Raw genomic sequence first — 17,357 nt, forward strand, 5'->3', positions numbered from 1 at the left:
CAATGCGCACTCTTTCAGTTACACATATCAGTTTCCTAAACCAAAAAGATCTGTCAGACTATAATTAGTAAATATCTTACAAAACATGAACAAATCGAGAGGCTACTCTAAGATATGAATGTATTAAGTTCATATATTGTTAACAGACATCAACCTAAGCCTTATTATCTCAAATTAAAAATTAAAATCAATCCTAATAACTAACTTACCTGATTTCAATCCCTAATTTTTCACTTTACCTAGCCTGCAGATCCTCTACATACCAAATATTCACTGCAAGCAACACAAACAAGTTATTATATACAAATTGACATTGAAAACACCTCCATCAGCACCAATATTGGCTCCAAATCCTCATCTATAACCTGCACTTCCTCCACCACAACCTCCTAGAATCACAAACTTAATGGAACAGTTGAAACACTCTGCAATTCCACCACCACTGCTGAACATGACACCTCCACTTACTTCTCCACCACTCAACAGGTCAAAAATCCCCCACTAAAACCTGCATCTGCGCCACCACCACCACCTCCTCATACTCAGCATGGCTAGAAGCCAACAAGTATCATTTCCAGTAAAGGTTTCTTCCAACATAATCAAACTATGGTAGAAGATTAAACTGCCAGTAAAATTGAAAGCATAATTTCGATTAGATATATAGTTTGTGTCATGAAACTCCATCTGTTGTTATTGTTTAAACAATTGAAAATAAATTTCGTAAAATTATCTATCAAGAATAAAATGAAATTGAAAATTAAGAGTGGTTGAAATTAAAATTAAAACTATGGGTAATAGAGACGATGATTTGCTGATATCAAATCTCAAATCAGTTTATAGATCGGAGCTACAATTATATTTACGTCGATTTTGATGAAGAGCAGATCTGAAATATTTGTTCAAAATTCTTCAAAAAAATTACATCAAAACAACCAGAGTGAGTAGATGTTGTAGATTAAAGATCCAAACTCTGATCAAGGATCAAACAACGAGATTCGTTTTCATATTTTTTTCAAAACTTTTAAAATCAAACTTCAGAGATTTTGATTTCAACTCGAGATTGATAGATTAAAGCTCTTAATTAAATTAAAAAGGATATAGAAAGATTAAACTTACTTTGGTTCATTTTTGTAGATGTTTCTCTTCGATTGAATTGAATCGAGTTTCTTTATGCTCGGATTTAGGTTCGTATCATTTGGTTGATTCTTCTTCAGATCTTCTCATCACTGAAATCGCAAGAACACGAGTTGTTGGCGATGTTTAACTGTGTGAGAACTTGATTTCGAGAGAGAATAATTGTTTCAGATCTGGAAATGAAGAGAAACCATTTCTGCAGGAGATAAACTCGTCTGGAAGAGAGAGAGAGACGAAATCTGAAAATGAAAAGAATCTTCTGATATTCCTCTTGTTTATATACAAAAGGGTAGTGTTGTCATTATTAAAATATCTAATAATTAATTATGGGCCAGATCCGAAGAAAATTTGATATTTTGGGCCTAGTAATATCATTTTCTTAAAGCATGGAGTTGATAGTGGATGATCCATTTAGTGGGGCTTCTATATATTGAACCCATATAGTAGGGTGATTCTAGTATTTTTCACTTTAGTTTTACCAAGGTAGCTTTTGACTCCACAAATTCCTGACGGTCCACAAATACATGGAGAGTCATTGAGTTATGGATAGTTTTAGCTCCACGAGTCCACGTCATAGGAGTTGCTCTAAATGAGACCTAATTTTTCTTCTATGGATTTTCATTTCACCAGCACATGTGTGCTGAGCTTGCGTGACAAGCACTCACAATTTCTGAATCATTTTTTCTTCTTTTTTAAAAAAAAATAAAATGCACTCCATGAAATGGACACATGACCACCACACAAGTTTCATTTTGGTGTAACCAAATTGGAACATGATGGAGTATATGTCTTGGAATTTTCCTGATATAAAACATTTAAGAAAACAAAATTAGTGGCGTTTTTCCTTTCTTTCCGCAATTTCAAGTCATGGTACCTAAAGATAAAGAAAAGAAAACGTAATATACAAAATTCCAAGAGAACTAAGAAGAAAAGTGCAAGAAAGCGTTACTAAAATTGGGTGTTTTAGACACCTATAAAATTCCCCCACACTTCATCTTTGCTAGTCCTCGAGCAAATTAAACTAATCTAATATACAACAACTCCGTCTCGTCGAGGCCACGGTTACTTTTAGAGGAATGTAACAAGCCTTTGAACCACTAAGGGTCCCTAGTGGACGAGTTATAGTCTCGTGAGGGCTTACGAGAGGTCTACCCACAAAACCTATACTCCAATTCATAATTACTTTTGAAAAATAGAGAATGAACACTAAACTAGCTATTTAGTTGGCATCTAATCCCGACTCAGCTAATATATACCTCATCGTCAAGAGAATAAATTCCATCTACTTAGAAAGGCTAGTGTTCATTCTAAATGTTTCAAAAATCGGAGTTTTGCCTACATCAAAACTTTTTTTTATATATGGAACCCTTCCCCCACGCTTAAACATGACATTGTCCTCAATGGAAAATAGACTCTAGTGTATGATTCAAGACAGGGCATTCCTAATATGATGCAAGCATGATAAAATACAAGAAAAACTAAAAAAAAAAATGAAAGGTAAGAAATACGATACAAGTGGGTTGCCTCCCTCTAAGCGCTTGGTTTAAAGTCGTCAGCCCGACTTTCAGCTCCAATTACTCCTCCAGAGGGAGTGGATCAGTCGATTCTATGACCTCTTCATTCTCCGTCACAAATTGCTCATAGTATGGTTTCACTCGATGGACATTCACCTTAAAAATCTTCCATGTTTTAGGATTAGAAAGCTCAACTTCACCATGAGAAAACACATTAGTAACAATAAATGGTCCAACCCATCGGGACCTAAGTATACCGGGAAACAACTTAAGACGAGAATGAAATAAGAGAACTTTCTGCTCTATAACAAAACTTTTCCGAGAAATCATCTTATCATGAAAAGCTTTAGTTTTCTCCTTGTAAATACGTGAACTTTCATATGCATCATGGCGGATTTCTTCCAATTCATCAAGTTGAAGCTTTCTTTGTTTCCCTGCGGCATCTAGCTCCATGTTGCAAATCTTGATGGCTCAAAAAGCTTTATGTTCAAGTTCTACGGGAAGATGACAAGGTTTGCCATAAATCATCCTAAACGGGGACATTCCAATAGGAGTTTTGTACGCTGTCCGGTACGCCCATAAAGCATCATTGAGTCTAAAGCTCCAATCTTTCCTTGTAGATTTCACCGTCTTCTCTAAAATTGACTTGATTTCCCGATTGGAAATTTCAGCTTGTCCACTTGTTTGTGGATGATAAAGTGTGCCAACTTTGTGAGTAACGTTGTACTTCTTGAGAAGAGCGTGGAAGGATCTATGAAAATGGGAACCTCCATCGCTAATCACCACTCGAGGTGTGCCAAACCTAGAAAATATTTGTTCATTCACAAACTCACAAACAACTTGAGAATCATTAGTCTTGGTGGCTCTACCCTCCACCCATTTAGAAACATAATCAACAGCAAGAATAATATAAAGATTCTCATTCAAATTCACAAAAGACCCCATAAAATCGATACCCCACACATCAAATATCTCTACAGGGGGAATCGGTGTTAGTGGCATCTGATTTCTAGCACCTAGATTGCCGGTTCGTTGGCACCTATCACAAGCTTTACAAAACAAGTATGCATCTTTGAATAAAGTGGGCCAATAGAAACCACTCTCAAGAACCTTGAGAGCTGTCCTTTTGGACCCAAAATGGCCTCCACAAGCATATGTGTGACAGAAATTAAGAATAGATTGAAACTCAGAGTCTAGGACGCACCTTCGCATTATTTGGTCAGCACAATGCTTCCATAAATATGGTTCATCCCATGTATATTGCTTGGACACTTTCTTGAGTTTCAACTTCTGAAAAGTAGACATGGTACTAGGTACTTGTCCTGTCACCTAGTAGTTCACAATATCAGCGTACCATGGAGTTGTGCTATCCACTGTAAAGAGTTGCTCATCCGAAAGACTATCATGCAAAGGAATTGCTTCTTCGGATGCAATCAATCGACTCAAGTGATCCGCTACGGTATTCTCACTGCCCTTCTTGTCCTTAATTTGGAGATGAAACTCTTGAAGAAGTAGTATCCACCTAATGAGCCTTGGCTTAGCATCTTTCTTTGTTAGCAAGTACCGAAGTGCAGCATGATCGGAGAAAACAATCACTTGCGTACCCACCAAGTAAGATCTGAATTTTTCAAGCACGAACATTATGGCCAAGAGCTCATTTTCAGTGGTGGAGTAGTTTATTTGTGCGTCATTAAGAGTTCTAGAAGCATAATATATGGCATATGGAACTTTACCATCTCTCTGTCCCAGCACGGCTCCAACGGCGTAGTCACTAGCATCACACATCAACTCAAAGGGCTTGCTCCAATCCGGCGGTTTGATGATGGGTGCAGTAGTCAACAACTCTTTCAAGGTATCAAAAGCCTTTTTGCACTCCATATCACAATCAAAGGTCACATCTTTTTACAACAGTCGGCACAAGGGCATTGCAATCTTGGAGAAATCCTTGATGAACCTTCTATAAAAACCTGCATGTCCAAGAAAAGAATGAACCTCCCTCACAGTTGTGGGGTATTGTAAGTTTTTAATCACATCTATTTTAGCTTTGTCCATTTATAATCCCCTAGAGGATACAATATGTCCTAGCACATTACCATGATTCACCATAAAGTGACACTTTTCCCAATTCAGTACCAGATTGGTTTCTACGCATCTTTTAAGTATAAGTGTAAGGTTATCTAAGTATTTGTCAAAAGAATCGCCGTACACACTAAAGTCATCCATAAACACTTCTATGATGCTAACAACATAATCTGAAAATATACTTACCATACAACGTTGGAAAGTGCCAGGAGCATTACACAAACCGAATGGCATACGTCTATACGCAAATGTGCCAAATGGACAAGTAAAAGTCGTCTTTTCCTGATCTTCCGTAGCTATTACAATCTGATTATACCCTGAAAAACCATCAAGAAAACAATAGTGAGAGTGTCCAGCCAATCTCTCAAGCATTTGATTAATAAATGGTAAGGGAAAATGGTCTTTTCGGGTAGTAGAACTCAACTTCCGGTAATCAATGCAAAATCTCCAACCGGTCTGAATTCTAGTTGGAACTAGGTCATTATCTTCATTTTTCACCACTGTGACACCGGATTTTTTTGGAACGACTTGAATCGGGCTTACCCATTTGCTATCGGATATGGGATAGATAACCCCTACATCCAACAGCTTCAGAATTTCTTTCTTAACCACTTTCATCATTGGAGGGTTCAAGCGACGTTGAGCTTCTCTTGTTGGTTTTGCCCCCTCCTCAAGAAGTATTCGGTGCATACACATGGAAGGGATGATTCCCTTGATATCTGCAATGGTCCACCCTATGGCAGACTTGTATTCTCTTAGCACACGAATAAGATTCTCTTCTTGCACCTTGGTGAGGTTTTTGGCAATAATCACCGGTAACTCTTCTTTCTCACCTAAATAGACATACTTGAGGCGATCTGGAAGAGGTTTCAATTCAAGGATAGGTTCCTGCAAAATCGATGGCAAAAGTTTCTCATTAGTACAAGGTAAGGAAATATAAGAAACATCATTTCTAGGTGAGAGTTCTTGTAATGCAGCAAGAGAGCAAATAACTTCTTTACGCTCATCACACATTTCTATATCACTTTTCATGTCATCATGCATTGCACAATCTAAACTCTTCATTATGGATTTCTCTAATACATCATCACCGTCTAACTCAAATGTTTGTTGAGCTAAAGAATCAATCACATCCACTGAAAAACAAGAATGTACGTCACTCGGGTATCTCATAGCCTCAAAGATGTTGAAACTTATGGGTTCACCGTCAAATTCCATACTTATTGTGCCTTTAAAGACATCAATTTTAGTTCTAGCAGTTCTCATGAAAGGACTACCCAACGCAAAGGTGTATACGAGGGTGAATCTTCATCTCTCATATCTATAACATAAAAGTCTGCAGGAAAAATCAGCTCGTTAACATGTACCAAAACATCTTCCACAACCCCTTTCGGATAAGTAGTGGATCTATCAGCAAGTTGAATAATAATACCGGTGTCTTTAAGAGGACCTAAGTCTAACGATTCATATATTGAGGCAGGCATAACATTAATAGTTGCACCTAAGTCTAGAAAAGCACATCAAACATGGTTTTACCAATTGTACATGGTATAGTGAAACTACCGGGATCCTTTAACTTTGGTAGAAGTTTCTTTTGAAGATACGCGGAAGCATTCTCACCCACATACATAACTTCATTACCGACCAATTTTTACTTGTTAGTGCACTAATTCCTTCAAAAACTTTGTGTAGCGAGGAACTTGCCTTATCGCCTCAAGAAGTGGTATGTTCACTTGGATATTCTTGAAAATCTCATAAATCTCCTTGTATAGTGTCTCCTTCTTGGACTTTGCAAACCTACTAGGAAAAGGAGGAGAAGTGACATTAGTAGAAACAAGAGGTTTAGAGTTAGAATTTGGTACCAAATCAGCCTTGCTAGGGGTTGTTTCATCCTCTTGGTGCTCCAAAACAGATTCATGGTGCTCAGGTGATGTTGTCGGTTTCTCTACTTTCTTTCCACTTCTTAGCTCAATAGCATTGATGTTCTCCTTATGGTTCAACGGTTGTGAAGAAAGTTTTCCAGATCCTTGTGTCTTGAGTTGATTCATATCACTAGCCAATTGACTAATTTGGTTTTGCACATCTCTTATAGCCATTTCGGATTTCTGCTGGAATTGGTTGAAGTCTTGCACTGACTTTGAAATATCTTGAATACCTTGCATCATAAGAGGAAACTTTTCATCCACACTTTTTTGCCTTGAGATTCTTGCTGCGATCTTTGCATGAATTGGTAGCCACCTTGTTGGTTGAAAGTAGGATTTGTTGCAGCTTGCTTATTAGCGTAACTGAAATTTGGATGATCTCGCCAACCCAGATTGTACGTGTTGGAATACGGATCATACCTCGGCCTTTGCTGATTCTGGTAAATAGCATTTGCGTGCTCCATATTGCCTTCATGCGATGGAACAATCACTGCAGAAATTTTTTGCATCATCCTTTCCATATTAGACATCGTTTGTTCCATATGAGAAGCTTCACCAACCTCATTCACCTTCTTGAAGAGAGTTTCTGATCGGCTGGAGAATTGTTGCGAATTAGATGCCATATTTTCAATCAAAGCTCTTGCTTGTGCGGGTGTCTTGTCAACTAAAGCTCCACAACTTTCTGCATCAATCATTGTCCTATCATTTATCAAGAATCCTTCATAGAAATATTGGATGATAAGTTTCTCCGTGAATTGGTGATGTGGACAACTTTGACATAATCTCTTGTATCGCTCCCAATACTCATATAAAGTCTCACCTGCCATTTGAATAATGCCACATATCTCTTTTCTGATTTTTGCTACCTTGGATGCGGGAAAGTACTTCTCAAGAAAGAGTTTCTTCATACCGGTCCATGTAGTAATACTACCTGCTGGGATACTGTAAAACCACTCCTTGGCCATATCCACAAGAGAAAATGGGAATGCTCTAAGAATAGCGTTATCGGTTTCAACGTCCTTCGATTTCACACTTACAAGTACCATGTGGAATTCTTGAAGATGACGGTTTGGATCTTCCCCTGCTAAACCATGGAACTTAGGCAATGAGTTGAGCAAAGTAGGTTTCAAATCAATTTCTTCCTCCAATTGAATACACAAGGGTTGAGTGTTTAATTATGGTGATGCAAGATCCTTGAGTGTTGTCATAACTACTTATTCTTCCTCTTCTTCTGAGTCTATGAATTCGCTTGATGTTGAAGGATGAAGCGGAGTGTTAACCGCTTGAAATAAGTCCTTTAGTTGAGTGCCGGATCGAAGACGGATACCAATAGGACTTGGTCTGCCCTCTTTAAGTATTCACCAAAGAAATAGTACCTGAAAATAGGATTCTCAAAAATTGTATTAGTAATCCAAAAGTGAAACAAAAATCAAAAAGAATAGCTAAAAAGAAAAATAACAACTTAATACTACCACTGCCTCCCCGGCAGCGGCGCCAATTTTGATGAGGTTGTCAACCTATCAATAATAATTCCCTTATGCTACAAAAATCTATAAAGAAGTAGTGAGGCAAGTTGAGTTCGTATCCACAAGGAGGTGTGAGTTTTAAGTTGCAATTTAAGACAAATTGTTGTTATTGAAAAACACAAATTGTTGTAGTTGATTTGGAGTTTACTGCTAAGTTGTTGAAAGCTAAGCAGTTGGAGGATTTTATTGCAAAGTCTAAAGCTGAACTTGAAGTTGCTTATGTTGAACTGGCAAGAACTAAACATATGCAGACTTCAAATTCAGGCTTAGCTATGAATGGAAAAGTGGGTGAAACTAATCCTTCTACTAAGTCAGGTTTAGTGGCAACTAGGATTCGTAAACCTTCTAATACCTCTGCTAATCCTTCGACTCCTTTTTGTGATCAACTTACAACAGGCGAGTACTTGTTGCAGCGTAATAAATTTGATGTGCTAAATATTCCGGATAGGGCTGAGAGCTCGGCAGATGCAAAATTTAGGGCTGAACAGGAATCCATGAGAAATCGCATGCTAACCATGCACAAAGTTGTTAACGCTACAGTGGGTAAAAATCATTCTATGGATAGTACATCAGAATTTGTGTCTGCTTCAGATTTGGATGTTTCGAACCTTAGAATCCGTATTGAAAAGGGAAACTCTCCAAGATTAAATACTGGAGCTTCATCCCAGTTGGTTATTAACACCTCCAAAAACAGTTTTTAATGCGTGTTCTGTATTGCAACATAAATGGCATTGCACGCCATGAAGCTAAGTGCAAATTACAAGAGTTACTTAAAGAATACAAACCGGATATTTTTTGTGTTGCAGAACCTAAGGTTCACTGTACTTTGCATTTTTTTGCAAGGTTTGTATGTAGATGGGTATAAGAAAGAAGTTATTCATAATGCGGTTGGTAGGTCTAAAGGAAACATTTGGATTTTTTGGTCCATTGACATGGATAATACTGTAGTTGTGAATTTTAGTAGACAAGCCATTACTATTGAAACAGAGGCTGTGTTGGTGTCCTTTGTTCATGCTAGTTGTTTTCAAGTCACTAGAAGAAGTTTATGGCAGCAACTTTCTTCAACTGATATTTATACTCCGTGGTTAGTTATGGGTGATTTTAATTGTGTTTTACGCAATGAGGAGAAAAAGGAGGCCGAGAACCACGAACTTCAGTCATTAATGATTTTAGTGACTGGATGGATAATAAAGATCTCTTTGAAGCGGATTTCTTGGGTTCTAAATATACTTGGGATAATGGTCAGTCATGTGTTCGTAGAATCCTTTGCAAGCTGGATAGAGCATTGATTAATGAAGCATGGCTTAACAAGTTTGAAAATTGGAGGTGCAAGGCTCTTCCTCGAGAAGTTTAAGATCATTCTTCTCTAATTGGTTTCCCTTTTGTTAATGCAAGACCAAAACGAGCCATTTTTAGAGTGCAAAAGATGTGGTTTTATCACCCTGATTTTATGCGCATGGTTATTGAGAGTTGGAATGTTCCGGTTTCTGGTTCACCTGCTTTTATTTTTCCTTACAAGCTCAAAAGTCTAAAGGCTGCCATGAAGGAATGGAACCTCAGGGTTTTTGGTAATGTTTATGCCAAACTCAAACAGGCTAAATTGACTATGGAGGTGGCTCTGCGCATTTCAGATGAAGATCCAGAAGATATTACGAAGTTAAATTCTGCCAAAGAGGCTTTGGTTGTTCTTCAGGAGATTCGTAATCAACAAACTTTCATGTTAAAGCAAAAATCAAGAAATAAATGGTTAACGGATGGAGCTAGCAATACTTCTTTTTTCATGCCAATATTCGAACTCGTAGGAGCAATAATACGATTTCTGAGTTGGTGGATGATAACGGGAATACTCTCACCAATTGTGATCAGATTAGAGACTATGCGGTTTCCTTTTTTGAGTCCAAATTTAATGGTGTTGAACTGCCTATAAATGATGAATTATTTCATTATTACCATGATATTATTTCTGCTGAAGATAGTCAGCGAATGGATGCTATTCCTACTATTGAAGAGATGAAGGAGAATATTTTTGATCTTGGAGCCGATAGTGCTCCCGGCCCTGATGGGTTTTCTGGTTGCTTCTATAGACATTGTTGGGAGGTGATTCAACATGATCTTTATAATGCTATTTCTTATTGCTGGCAGCACCAAATGATTCCGCAAGGTACAAATTCTAGTCTTCTGATTTTATTAGCCAAGGTAAGAGGAGCCAACACTCTTCGTAACTTTCGGCATATTGGTCTTAGTAATTTTTTCTTTAAAATTTTTATTAAGATCCTAGCTACAAGACTAGGAAGTGTTCTTGAAAATCTTGTTTCAGAGGAACAAGTAGCTTTTATGAAGGGGAGAAACATTCATGAGAACATCAGCGTGGCGTCGGAGATGGTGAATGATTTAAAAACAAAGCGTAAAGATGGCAATGTGGGTCTAAAGCTAGATATTACTCAAGATTTTGACACGGTTAGCTGGTCTTTTTTCTTAGAGGTTTTCGTAGATATGGTTTCTCTCAGAGTTGGTGTTCTTGGATTCATTCGATTCTTAGTTCAGCTCGCATTTCTATCCTTCTAAATGGCAGTCCAGAAGGTTTTTTCAAGATTAATAGAGGATTAAGACAAGGTGATCCTTTATCTCCTCTTATTTTTGTCTTGATTGAGGATGTTCTTAGTAGAAACCTTACTAAGATTTTTGTTGAGAAGAAGATGACCCCAATGCTTTCCAAAAAAGGTATTTCTCCCACACACCTTTTCTTTGCTGATGACATAATGATTTTCTGTAAAGGTAACATGAAGAGTTTGCATAATCTTCTTGCGTTACTTGGTAAATATCAAACAGCCTCTGGCCAAAATGTTTGTCGTCAAAAAAGTAAGGTTTATTTTGGTGGTGGTTCTATGAGTCGCTGTAGAGAAATTACAAACCTGCTTGGTATGAATGTTACTACTTTTCCGGATAGATATTTGGGTGTTCAAATTATGTCGGGTGCTGTGAAGTATCGTCACATTAGCAATGTGATAGATAAAATAAATAATCAACTCTCTGTTTGGAAGGGCAGACATCTCTTTTTTCAAGACAGAATTTTTCTTATTAATTCGGTGATTGCGAGTTATTCCATCCATAACATGGAAGTTTATAAAGCCCAGGAAATTCATTCAACAAGCTGAGAGAATTATTCGTAATTTTCTTTGGTCTGGAGATGCGGAGGTTGCAAGGAAATTTGTTGTTGGTTATCCAAAGGTGTGCTGTCCTTTGAGTAAAGGTGTCTTGGGTATCACTAGCATAGCTGTCACAAATAAGGCACTTCTCATGAAACTTTGGTGGAATATTCGTTCTTCAAACAAGAAGTGGGCTCGTTTCCTTTGGGCGAAGTACACTACTCGGCAAAATAGACTTAAAAATTATGGAGTGAAGTCGTCGATTCTCCCGGGCATTAAATTGATTCACTCTATTGTTGACAAAATACCAAATTTCTGCTAGGGGATGGGAGGAATACATCTCTATATTTTGATGTATGGTATGGTAATGAATCCATTGCGGATATTCTAGGTGAAAATGACCTTGATAGTACTGTCATGGTCAGCGATGTTGTTGTTGGCTTGGCAGGTGCAGGGGATTCACGCACAAAATCTGGCCCGGGCTGGTATTGCACTTCACAATCTACCAGATTTGCATGGAGGGAGTGATGGTAGAGTTTGGATGCCGGATTTGCATGGGAACTTCACTGTTCGGTCTGCCAAAGATCTCATTCACAAAAAGCATGATGTTCTGGATATCTACAGCCTGGTTTGGAGGAAGGTTATACATCCTAAACTTGCTGATCAAAACTGGAAACTAGTTCGTGAGGCGTGTGAGACTTCAGATAAAATCATAAGCAGATTTAAGGTTGAACTAGCAAACAGGTATTACTTGTGTAAGGCTGAAGAAGAGTCCCTAGAGCATATCTTATGGAACTGTTCTTATGCGACTCATATCTGGGACTGGATTTCAGGTATATTCAATCTCAGACCTTTCTATGATGTTGTTACGGCTTACAAATCTGCTAAGGGGCGTAGTAGAACCATCAAGGATCTGTGGCTTGTAGCTATTATGGTTGTGCGCTCTGAATTGTGGCATACAAGGAACCTGGGTTACTTTCATAACAGTTCAGTCTCCACTCACTTTTTTAAACAAAGAGTTTTTCATTTGATTCATGAATACTCTATCCGTTTGAAGAGTGTTATACACAATACAACGTCAGATTTGGGAATTTTAAATTTTTTCCGCGTGAAGCATAGGCAGGTGAAGCAAGTTCAACCAGTTGAATGTAGTTGGAGTCCTCTAGACAGTGATGAACTTCTCTTGTGTTGTCATGGTGCGGCAAAGGGTAATCCTGGAGCTGCTGGGGCTAGAGTAGTTGTTTGTGACCATGAGTGCAATTTTGTAGGAGCTATGAGCATTGGACTGGGTTCGACAAATAATTTATTAGCGGAGCTGTATGGGATAATTGTTGGGCTGGAATGGACAAGAAAGTGGGTTTATAGGAAAGTCTTAATTCGTTCAGATTCAGTTGTGCAATTCAGGCTATTTTAAACTCTCAAATGCCCTGGTTTACAAGGCAAAGGTGGAGGAAAATTCAAGAAAACTACGATTCAATTCGGTTTGTTCATACCTATCGTGAAGCTAATTTTGCTGTTGATTCTATGGCAAAAAGGGGGTGTCTACTTCCAAATGGCCAAGGCTTAAGCTATGATGATAGACCTTATTTTCTAAAATCTTTAAAATATCCTAATGTCTCTTATTTTAGATTCAAATGGTTTGTAAGTTTTTGGGATCTACGGACCTCTTTTCTTGTAAATATTGGCTATTCATCAATACAATTTTGGACTTACCAAAAAAAAGAAAAAAAACACAAATTCTAAAAATTGCAAAAATTGTAATTCAAATTATGAAATGGAATTGACTAGAGATTCATTCGCCGCTACCAAACAAGATATTATTAATCATACAAGTTCCACTTTCAATAAATTTCGATTGTTAACAACTTAAGACAAGTTATAAGCTCAACTAATCTTTAGATTCCTTAAATCACCGCATAGAATAAGTTCTCTAGCGGATTCTAATCGAATGAACCACCTAAAATAAGCTCTCTTGGTGTAATTCAATCAATTGATAAATTTGTGAATCAAGTTGCTCCTAGCCACATGTTCATAAGCTCGACACGTTAACCTAGGGTTATCTTTTACACACTATTGCATACAAAATCCCTTTGCAACAAATAGTGCACCGCTACTTATGTAAAGATTACTCTAACAATTACGGATCAAAGTTCTCTATACTAGCATTAGAGTTGCATACGAGTTACCTGATTGCGCACTTACATACCAAGCATACTTCTCATGGTCAAATAAACATTAAAAGATAATCAACAAAAGATATTTATGAAAGAATAACTTGCTTGAAATTCATTAATAAAACATGCTTGGAGTTTTGAAATCCTCACCAATCAATAAGGTTATTAGCTACTCATAGTTTTGGTTTAAGCACATAAATATATTGAAACTAAGTAAGGTTTCAAGGATTAAACATTTGCGAAAGCAAACCACTGTAAGGAACTAAGCAGCTGCAGGAATCAGGTCTGGAACTGTTGCTTTTGTGTAGCTTCTCTTTCAGGAATTCTCTCGAGCAGCTGTAGGCACAAAACTGGTGATAAATAGGTCGTCTTCTTTATATTCAGCGCCTCTCTTTTATATCTTCTCTGCCCTGTAAAATTGTGACCTCCTCAACACCCAATAATCCTCATCATAAATACTGTAGCTTACATCTCAGCCATTCGATACACAAAATTGCCGGCCAAGACAGCACCTATATTCATGGCAATAAACTCCTTCCAAAATAAGATAAATTTGCGCCCAAGTCTGCATATCCTGTAGCCTTCTAAATCAGGTCCAAGCCATCGCCAAACAACCCCTGTACTTAGCCCTGAACCATGGTTAAGAACTGGAAATAACTTGGGTCAGACTGGTGGTTCCCTTCTTCCTAGATGCCAACAATTCCACCTGAACTTCACAACCACTGACCTGCACCAAATACCACCAGGACCCATGGCAAACAACACAAACTTGACCAACAAACCACCTCCTTGCTGTTCTTGTCGCCTTCATAGCACCAGCAACTCCATACCTTGTTGCCTTGTAGAGACAAAACTCCATCTCATTCTCTTCACAGAACTCTCGGCTGCAACATAACTACAGAATCACCTCCTTTGTAATGGACAGAAATGGCATCAGTCTCACTGATTTCCAACCACAAACTTGAACTAAAGACAGTTGCAGGACACATTCTCCCTGTAGTACTCAGCTAATTCTCTGTCCATCTCGACTGCAACCACAGAATCCATGTTAGCAGCAACCCAAGTTCTTCACTGTTTCCTTGCAAGTTTCCCATTGTTTCTGCTTGTCTTAACAACACCAGCACATACTCCAACTATGTCGAGAACCACTACAACTGGAGACATTCCAGTCCTTCTCAACTGTGGCTTCAAAAATCTGTCAAGGCCTTGCGAGAACATCAGTTTCATGAGCAGTAGCATCAGTTACACCTCCTCTTCTTACACGACCCAAATAATTATTAAAACCCATAGCAGCAACCATTGTAACAGCTGCGAACTATGTAGTATTAAGCTGGCGGTGTTGATGTGCACTAATAAGTACTCTCCCCCAGCTTCTCAATTCCCAACTTCCCAGTTCATCTCGAGCTTCTACTTCTCCAAGCACATCCACCTGATCATGGCAGCAACAATCGGTAACTGTGACATACAAACTGGTAGTGCAGAGGGAATTTCTTTCGAGATTTTACTCCAATAGCTACTGGGTCTGAACTAGCCATCATCTCCTGCTCTTCTTGGTTCAGACAGTCTCACAAGTACTTTATATGCATCCTGTTAGTGATTCAAACACACAACTGTTGGTGATTTATACACCACTATATCCCCATCCTGCTAACAATCATACATTTAACACAAACCCATTATTCCAATTCCATCAAGGACTTCAAATCTTCATCAATCTGCGCCATATTTCATCACAAACCATCAGCAACAGCATCAGTTCTTCTGCCTTGTATTTTTGTTCTCAAATGGAGCTCTCAGAACCCTTCCATTCTTCCAAAAATTCTCAACAACAAGACACTATCTCAACTGACTTTTCTTCTCAGCTCTTGAATTCGAATATAACCCATCAGAAACCCATTTAAATAACAGCTCCAGATCCCCTTTCCTTTGTTGATGTTTCACTCACAAACAATGACAGCAATACCATCTTCTCATTCTCCTCCTTGATGCTGTCAGGATGCTCCGTTGAAAGACGAGCGTTTAGCCGTTGCTAGCAGTGACGGCAACTGAATCTTGGATCAGCAACAGCAGGTTCCCACAACTGTTCTTCCCTTTCATCTCTCTGCTTGAATTGGTTTCTCGATTTTCAGTTCACCAGCACATGTGTGCTGAGCTTGCGTGACAAGCACTCACAATTTCTGAATCATTTTCTTTTTCTTTTTTTTTTTTTTTTCTTTTTTTTTTAAAATAAAATGCACTCCATGAAATGGCCACATGACCGCCACACAAGTTCCATTTTGGTGTAACCAAATTGAAACATGATGGAGTATATGTCTTGGAATTTTCCTGATATAAAACATTTAAAAAAATAAAATTAGTGGCGCTTTTTCTTCCTTTCCGCAACTTCAAGCCATGGTACCTAAAAACAAAGAAAAGATAACGTAATATACAAAATTCCAAGAGAACTAAGAAGAAAAGTGTAAGAAAGCGTAGCTAAAATTGGGTGTTTTAGACACCTATCACTTGCCTATTATTCTGACCAATCACGCGCAAGCTAGGTGGTGGGTAGTCATGTGTGACGAGTCAAGTCATGAGACTTGCCGCAAAGAATAGCATGTTGTGACGCTATTAGGTTAAATAACTAAGCTATTTGTGAAACCAATACTCATAAAATATCTTATGCATTCGATGCATGTAAAGCATCGCTTTTAAGCAAGCAACTCAAAATAATCGATGCATGTAAAGCATCGCTTTTAAGCAAGCAACTCAAAATAATCGATGTATGTGACGCATCGTTGTATTGAGCCTGTTTTGGTTGGTCGCGAGACCTAATGTCTTAAAAGAAGCATGACCGACCACTTTCAGGAAGCTACTGGGAGCTATTTATGTACGCCAAAGATAGGACGGTCGGTCCCTATAGGAGAGTGATGGCTGGTAGCCATTGTGACATCATATTTGTCGGTCCAAGTTAAATCTAGACCGGTTAAATTGGCTAGCCAAATTAGATGGTTGAGATGATTTGCGGCAGTTATTGGTTGCCGCTTATTTATTTAAGATTTTTATAAGGAGCGCGGTCAGCCATCTTTGGGTGATCGTTTAGGAGCCATATGGGCAGGCCGCGACTTGGTCGATTGTTCCTCATGGAAGAGGGGTGGCCGGTGATCATGACCACATCTTGTTGAACGCCTAGAATAGGAGTTTGGCCGCCCAATTCGACTGTCAAAGTTGGGAGGTCGAGATGATTTGCGGCAGTTAATGGATGTTGTTGATTTAATTTAGGTTTTAAAAGTCGTGTGGCCAACCCATTTTAGGCCAACAGTTTTTGGTGTTGGCGGCATGTTTTGGATCATTCGACCATCCATCGCTATAGTCTGTCCGCTGGTGAGTGTATCCGCGCCTTGTCCGTCGATTGGAATTGAATCTAGGCCGTTCAATTCGGATGGCGAGGTTGAAAGTCCGAGATCGTTTTGCGGCAGTAATGTAATGCCGCTTAATAGAAATTAGGGTTTTGCAAGTCGCGCGGCCAACTAACTTTGAGCAATCGATTAGTGGCTCTGCTGACGAGTTGGAAGGATTCTGTTTGGCCAACGCATTAGTGGGCTCGCCGGTGTGCATGGTGGTGCTTGTCCGACCGTGTAAAGAAGTGGCTATACTTGATAAATCGAGTGGCCAAAACGTACGGCCGTGATCGTTTTAAGACTGACATGGGCAGCCTATATTAGATTCCTTAAGGAATTAGGTGTGTCGACCAGCCAACTTCTAACTTTATTAAAAGTGTGTGCGACGTATTTAAAGCAAACTTATTGGTCGATAGGAAAGGGGCCGGCAAGCATCAACATGGAGTGTGGCCTAGCCGACCACAGGTAGCGCCTGCTGAAGC

The 17,357-nt window shown here is 38.7% G+C and overlaps 1 non-coding gene across 1 annotated transcript; it reads left to right on the forward strand.

Moving 5' to 3' along the window:
- The first annotated feature begins 7,405 nt into the window (after positions 1-7,405).
- Positions 7,406-7,512, forward strand: LOC113362340. Its single transcript, XR_003365705.1, has one exon. It is a non-coding gene; the product is annotated as a small nucleolar RNA R71 (small nucleolar RNA).
- Positions 7,513-17,357: the final 9,845 nt, after the last annotated feature.

This window comes from Papaver somniferum, chromosome 3 (assembly GCF_003573695.1).
Source record: "Papaver somniferum cultivar HN1 chromosome 3, ASM357369v1, whole genome shotgun sequence".
NCBI lineage: Eukaryota > Viridiplantae > Streptophyta > Magnoliopsida > Ranunculales > Papaveraceae > Papaver > Papaver somniferum.